Raw genomic sequence first — 8,086 nt, 5'->3', positions numbered from 1 at the left:
ATCAACACTAAAAACATCACTCATAATTTGGAAAATGAAAAATATATTGGAACTTAGAACTTTTATACACACTCACACTATATTTTACAATGAGATAGAATGATTCTCAAGCTAGCACAAGGCCTCTATTTATAGGCCAAATGAGAGAAAGGGTCAAAAATTCTATTAATGCAATGTAGTTGTAATAGTAGTCTTTGTCTCCTCAAACTTCAATTTCATGCCCCTTCTTTCAATGCTTTGTTCCACGACTTTAATCACCGAATTTTGACTCAGTTCAAAACAGCAAACATGTGGGGAATTGTCTGTAGATGAATTTGGCTACTTGGTTCACCTCATTTGGTTAAATATTGAAATAGTTATGATTTTTTTACTATATGTTGGTCATGGTGAAAGTAAATTTGTCCTCTTTTTGATATTTTCACAATTTGATCATCTCAACCAACTTTTTAGGCAATCATGTCTTCTGCAAAGTTGTAGATAATTTCTCAAGAATTCCAAAAATATTTGAATCACCTCCATTTGAATTTTCTAGCTTGAGTTATTATTATTTTACCAACACGTAGAAAACCTGAAATTAAAACATATTTAGTAAGACATTTAAATATAAACACACAATACTAAAATAACATAATTTTATAATTTTAATGAAATTTAAATTTCAAAATATAGGTTTTAACATATAATAAATTATTAATTTTTAGTTTCATCAGCGAGGACAGAAGGTCTCGCGCATATGCGCGGCTGGTGGGCGCGCATATGCGCGAGCTGTGTGGTTCCAAGATGTGATGAGACGAAGGTCTCGCGCATATGCGTGACAAGAGGCGTGCATATGCGCGAGGTGTCCAGTAGCCAAAGTGTTTGTCCAGAGAAGTTGGCGTATATGCGCCGAGAGAGGGCGCGCATATGCGCCAGCAGCTGAAATTTTCAAGCGCCGAGACAGAGCGTCTCGCGCATATGCGCCGGTGATGGTCGCGCATATGCGCGAGACGTGGTGAACAAAGAATAAGCCACTTTCCCCTTACCATGCAAGATATATATATGAATTGTACTTCCTCCCTTCATTCTGCAGGAGAAAAAACGGAGAGGACTTCAGAAATTCCTTCAACTTTCATCATAGCTTAGATTTTGAATTGTGAAAGATCTAGCCGTCTGATTATCAATCCGAGTGTAGATTCTTGTTCCTCTCATCATAAGCTTTCAAAGGATGTAAGTTTTACTGTTTTCTAGCATGGTTTGAAATCCAGATTTTGGAGGAATTATAGTTTGGTTGATAATATGTGTTCTTGAGTTTACGGTAAACGTAAAATCGAAAACAGATTGAAGAAAGGATACCGTTTGTTATTGTTCTCATTTTCCAGCATATATGGCATGAGTTGTGCAGAATTTGGAGGTTGTGATATGCATATGCTTGTTGTTATGAATTGGTGATATTGATCTTATGATGTTTGAGTTACCGGTATCGCAAGATTACGTCGTTATGCCGTCGAAATGTACCGAGATATAATATTGATCCGTATGCGTACTCCTTTGAGTTAGAGGTTGATATGGTACATTGTATATATGTCTTTTCAGATTGGTATTGACAGATTGGATATCGAGAATTCAAGACTTCGACTTGTTCAATCGAGACTACGACAAGAAAGGTATAAAGCAATGTTGATTCGGGATTTCACAACTCGAATTAGATCTGATTTGAGTTTCTCAAAAATCACATACTAGATTGTTTTAATTTGATATGATTATGCCTTGTCTATTGATTTATAGCAATGTACCTGAGATAGGTAAGCCTTGGTAGAATTGCTAAGTACTAGATATTCGGTGATATCGATGGGCGTAGGAGAAGATCAACTCCTATTGTAGATACTCGATACAGATAGGACCGAAGTCTAGGAATAAAACTTACCGCCACCACGATTGGGAGAGTAGGTGGGAGACTTGTTACGTCTTATTCACACCGGGATCCCTAGACTTAGATATGAGTCGAGTCAAAGAATAAGAGTCGAAGAGTTTTATCCGTATTCACTAATGTGTTATACATACTAATTTATGTTTAATTATCTTGTGTTTATTTGCATGACATGCATGTATACATGTTTTATACTGGGATTTGTTCTCACCGGAGTTTCCGGCTGTTGTTGTGTCTGTATGTTTGCATGACAACAGGTGGGACAGGATCAGGGTCACGACGAGGATGACTGAGACTGGATAGCGTGGTGACTTCGGGCGTAGAAGAGGAACTAGTAGTTGTACATTTGATATGTAGTGTGTTATAAACACTAGTTTGTATAAACATATAATGGAAGAAAACATGTGATTACTGTTGTTGAAATAAAATAGAGATATCACTTGTGTATGATTATATACAAATGTTTTGATGTTAAAAGCAAAATTTTGACCCACATTTTCTAGCAAAGATCCACTTAATCCCAAAGATAATTGAGTTAGAGCCCGGGTCCCCACATAATGTATCTGAAAATTGTGAATTTTATAAACATTATTATGGACTAAATTAAATTAATTCATGTGTTGAATTAATTAAACACTAATAGGCCTAGTAGAGTCCAAATAATTAAATTAATTCAAATGTTGAATTAATTAAATAATATTGGGTTTTGTAGAGCCCAATAGGAAATAATTATTCAACTAGTGGGCTTGAGTAAAATCAAGTAAAGTTTAAATGATATCAAATATGTTTGACACATTTAAATAAAACTTTATGGGCTTTGTAATTGTTAGATGCCCAAATTAAATAATATGCTCGGGAGGTGAAAGGTTAGAGACAACTTTTTGAGTCAAAAGACATGCATGCCTTTGGGACACATTTTAACTTTTTACACAACCAAGAAAAGTCTTTCCTTCTCTCCTCGAGCACCCCATGGGCGAAATTTAAGCTCACATTCCTCTCAATTTTTCCTTATTTTTGGGTTGAAGAAAATATACACTTCTCAATGAAAAATGTTCTAATTTTTCTAGTGCAAAATTAGAGTGGTTCTACTTTGTTAGTGGTGGACCTAATTTGAAGGAAAGAAACCATTTGAGCAAGGAGTGCTCAAGGAAGCTTGTGGATTGGGTCAATCATTCAAGAGCTTAGTTGTTTGACAACTAAGTTGGAGCCATCATCAATCCTTTGTAATTTATAGGTAAAAATTTCTAAAACACCCTATGAATGTCATTTTGTGTTTTATGGTATTTTCTACACATCTTAGTGTTTGAGGTGCTTGGTTTCTTGTATGAAAAATAATTTTGAAACTTTCGTTGCGCAAACGGGCACCTTAATCGATCGCCTTTTATGGAGATTGAGCCTATCATCTTGCATTGCCACCGGACTTAGATTGAGTTCATAATGTCTTTCATGTCTCTATGCATAGTAAGTATCTCTCTAATCCATCTCATGTTCTTCAGTAAGAAGCATTGGATCTTCCTAATTTGAGCTACGAAGAAATGCCGTTCAAATCCTTGATCGCAAGATCAAAGTGTTAAGAAATAAGGAAATTGGACTTGTGAAAGTTCTATGGCGGAATCATGTGATTGAAGAGGCCACTTGGGAACCAGAAGAGAAGATGAAGCATCGTTATCCTAATTTATTTAACGGTAAGCAAATTTCGAGGACGAAATTTTTATAAGGAGAGGAGATTGTAATATCCCAACATTTTATCGTATTATTGTTTATGGTGTTATTTAAGTGGTTCAGTGTGTAGAGATTATGGTTATTGGATGGTTATGGTTTATTATAGTTATGGACATTTTATATAGTTTGGTAATTGAGTTTATGGGAAATGGTTATTGTTTATGGTGATGTTTTTGGAATAGTAAAGGTATGATTATTGTTTTTGGTGTTATGTTTCATAGTTAACTAGCCACCGAGGCACACGCATTGCGTGTGTCATGAATATATTGAGCTAATATATTAAACATTCATGAAATTACAACATCATGACACCGAAACATTTTGTATGTGAATCATAGAAGCTTAAATAAATCTGTCAAACTCAATTTGTTACCTTACATGATTTAGGTTTTGATCTCAAAAAATAATATTTCTTTTGAAGCCGCAATATCATCTCATTTGAAATAATGATAAATTTCAACGTAAAAGAAGTAAACAAATAGACAAATGATTTTCCAAAAAATATAACAATATCGTTGAACTAAAATTTATTGAATACATAGAAACATCAAATTTGTCTCCTAAATTCAGCTAATAAATTGAACAAAAACAATTAAAATTGTATTTATCTTTAGACAATGTATGCATAAGTTAAACCCTCTATGTTCTAGCGTATTAATAAAATAAATATTTATTTTATCGAATCATACCCAAGTACAACATAAACATACAAAATAAATAAAACAATCTATTAAAGCGTGCTATAAAAAATCGATATGAAAGAACAAAATGTAAACTACTGCGAAGATTTCGCTAAATACACAGTAAATAAATAAACATTTTAGAAACGTTTATTTTCCCGTAATGGAAAGAAGCCGAAAAGTTTGGCCAAGCTGCATTTGATGTCAGGTTCCACCTGTGAACACCGTTTCAAGTGTAGTTCTTGATAAATATTTGATGCATTGCATATTCATTTGTTGGTTTCTTTCAAACTCATGAATAAGATCTTGGAGTACCTGTAAGTTCTGGCTTGGGCAATAGACCACTCCATTTGGGGAGGTTGACCAGGTGGTAAGGGTCCAGAAACAAAACAAAATTTCTAAAATATGCAATGACAGAATAAAATGTAATAATAGAACAAAATTTCTTGACAACTAAATTGACTTAAGAACATAATACAAACACCTATAGTGCAAGCCTTAAGAACATAATACAAACACCTACAGTGCAAGTTTGCAACCATATTTCTCACGAAACCCATAACTTCAAGAAAAACAATCCCAATACACAATCACACATTAAAAGCTTAGTATTTGAACTGATAATATAATCAAAGAGATAACTTACTTCGAATGGATTAAACACATAATCGTCTCAGAATCCACGTTTCAATTCCCTAGATGAATTCAAGAAACACCAGATTTCAATTAGAATGTAGAGTTTCAGTGAGATTGACGCTAATAGATTTATGATATAAACTCAAGAAATTGCGGAATTAGAAAGCTGCAAGAGAAAAATAGACATAACATCATGAAAAGAGAGACCATTTACCTTCCTGAATTATTGACATCGATGCCGCTCAAAGTCAAATTCACTTCACCACCACGCTGTGGAAGTGCAGCCTAAATGGAGGAGAAGTTGGTCATATTCAGTCATTTCAATATCATATGACAGATTAACGAACTTTAAATATATGAAATTGCTCCAGCAAAGTCGTTGTGCAGATAAAACAATGAGTTTACTAAATCGATTTTACAGGCACATTAAAGAGAAGGGAAACAGAGATGTTAAGGTACTAACAGGGTCATTCTTGAAGAAAACCAGAGAGGTGCCTGTAAGAATAAACCATCTCTTCTTCCAAGACTTCCACCCCAAACATGCAAATTTTTGAGTGGTCAGTGAACTCAGAAAACCAACAATAAAACCAATGACTATGACGCGTCAATCACAATAAAGAATGGAAGCCAAGAATTGGTCCAATTTTTAGCATACAATCTGGAAGTAATGCTCTTGATATTTCTAAGTGCAGCATACGAAAAAGTGTAATATTATATTATTTTCATAGATTAATCAGCAAACTCCGAACATTAGACTCTAACCAATATTCAAATGTCGCAACTACTGTTTTTTAAAATTCCAAAGCTCCATAAAAGTTGAACACGGAGAATTGAAGAAGTTACAACAAACAACGGTAAGGAATATGTCATATTTTGGAGCGGCCTTTGGTAAAAATATAATTTATAACAACCATTCTCCAAATGATTTTCAATGAGACATTATTTCAAACAGTTTGAGGGAAATTGAGTCAATATCCAGGACTTTTATTAAGCCATGTTTTTGGTTGACAGAAAGAAGGAAACGAACAACTTCTCGATGCAAAATTTATCTTGACATTCATATCCAAATCACAAGTAAAATAAATTTAAATAAGTAAATCAGGAGAAAAAAAATAGAACTGTATCGAGACACGAATGCACAAAATATCTAACAAAATTTCCCGTTGCTAAATTAAAAGCATGAACGTCCATGAACGATATAGATGATTTTTTGAACAAAAAATTACAAAAGCAAATTCGACTTATCAAAAACTCAATTTGTGTTCTTTCGAATTCAATTTGGTTCCAAGAAGAAGAAGAGAAACAAAAATTTACAACCACCTATTTCCCGATCTGGATTGTAAAATAATTCGTAAATCAAAACCGACAACAACGGGAGAGATTGAGGAAAACATTCACAAACTAAATAAGATTAATATTCCAAATTTACCGTAAAATGATCAAATTTCCGATGTATTCAACGGGCTGCTGTATTTATTGTTCTCTGCATTACAATTGTTGTAAGGCTCGAGATTTTGATTACCGTAATCTGAGATTAATCTTAAATGATTTATTGCTTAATCTCGATAATTATAAACGGAAAGGATTAGACCGGGAAAGACAAGAAAAGACGTAAAATATGTGCGAGGATGAGCCCTCGCGCATATGCGCGACTCAGCCAGGCGCATATGCGCGAGGTAGGCAGAACATTGCGCGCATATGCGCGGAGCGAAGGCGCGCATATGCGCGAGGTGTATAGTTAGCCAAAGAAAAAGTCCAGAAGAGTTGGCGCATATGCGCCGGATGGAGGCGCGCATATGTGCGAGTGTGTGTGTGTGCACGAGACTGTAGGTCTCGCGCATATGCGCGAGCCGCCGAATACACAAGCGCCGAGACTCGAAGGTCTCGCGCATATGCGCCAGCGGTGGTCGCGCATATGCGCGAGACGTGCATTTCGAAGATGAAGCCACGTTTCCTTGTCATGCATTGTGATATATATAAATGCATTTCTCATAAATCAGAGTTAAGGAATCGAGAAAAATTTCAGAGAATATCGTGAAAATCCTTACGCCTTTTCTTTTAGAAATTTGAAGGTTACGGAAGATCCGTCTATCCGATTTTGAATCCGACTTCAGTACTGTGTTCCTATCGACGCAGGCTACAACTTGACGTAAGTTTTGCTACGTTGTGATATGTTTTGAAATTATGATATTGTCAGCATTGAACAGAATTCATGTATGATGTTCTTGACATAGTAAACCTCGTAGAATCGAAACCGGACTAAAGAATAGATACCGTATGGAATTATTATGATTTTCGGAAGGAATTGACTGAGATTTGATATCAGATTTGTATCATTACTGATTATGAATTGAGATTTGATTATTGTTATGTGTTCTGGATTTACTGATCAGTATATAATGGAAGTCAGATCGAAGAACAGACTGTGTATGCAATTGATATGATTTTCAGAACTGTTATGATAGAGATTGTACTGAGTTGAGAGTATGAATATCTATTATGGTTGAGAGTATGAATTATACCAATATTGATTATGAGTTCTGGTAGTATATCTGTGATGTTGAGATTGACGGGATTACTGAGATTGTATTTTTATGACGTCGCAATATCAGCAGATTGATATTTGACCAAATTCATTATTGAGATTGTATTGTGGTACCGTATGTCTATTGACATTGATCAGATTATGTTTTGATTTAAGTATTAATCAGAACAGTTGTGGAATCGAGTTATATATTGATATTGTGCCTGTTCGATATTGTCATTGCCAGATTGGGTATGGACAGAGTTGAATTCGAAACTTCGTCTTCGTCGGACCGAGAAGATAAAGGTATAAATTAATGTTGAGTTGGGATTGCACAACTCGAGTGAGGTTTGACTCGAGGTTCCCTAAATCACATACTTTATTTTATTGCATTGATAATTGCAATTAATGAATGAATTGATATGCTTGTTCTATTGATATATAGATAGCAGGTATTAAATGATTGGTCTTGTGACAGAAGGGCCGGATAGTGATAGAATCGTCACGGGCCCATTGCACCTTGTCACAGGATAGGAATATGGCAGAAGTGCCATAGTCTTTGACAGATAGGTCTGGACATCGGACGTTTGGTCATATCGAAGCGGATAGAATTGGAGT

At 35.0% G+C, this 8,086-nt stretch overlaps 1 long non-coding RNA gene across 4 annotated transcripts; it reads right to left on the bottom strand.

Moving 5' to 3' along the window:
* Window positions 1-4,272: 4,272 nt before the first annotated feature.
* LOC140982509 (uncharacterized) lies at window positions 4,273-6,443 on the bottom strand. Of its 4 annotated transcripts, none has more exons than XR_012176294.1 (4): window positions 6,374-6,443; window positions 5,408-5,470; window positions 5,159-5,229; window positions 4,273-5,003 (listed from the first exon to the last, which is right to left on the bottom strand). It is a non-coding gene; the product is annotated as an uncharacterized lncRNA (long non-coding RNA). The 4 variants fall into 4 exon arrangements; XR_012176295.1 differs by lacking the exon at window positions 6,374-6,443 and having other exon boundaries at window positions 4,273-4,792; window positions 4,828-5,003; window positions 5,408-6,367; XR_012176293.1 differs by lacking the exon at window positions 5,408-5,470.
* Between the last annotated feature and the right edge of the window lie 1,643 nt (window positions 6,444-8,086).

The sequence above is a fragment of the Primulina huaijiensis genome, chromosome 8, assembly GCF_012295235.1.
Source record: "Primulina huaijiensis isolate GDHJ02 chromosome 8, ASM1229523v2, whole genome shotgun sequence".
Lineage (NCBI taxonomy): Eukaryota > Viridiplantae > Streptophyta > Magnoliopsida > Lamiales > Gesneriaceae > Primulina > Primulina huaijiensis.
This window is presented reverse-complemented; position numbering and strand designations above follow the sequence as displayed.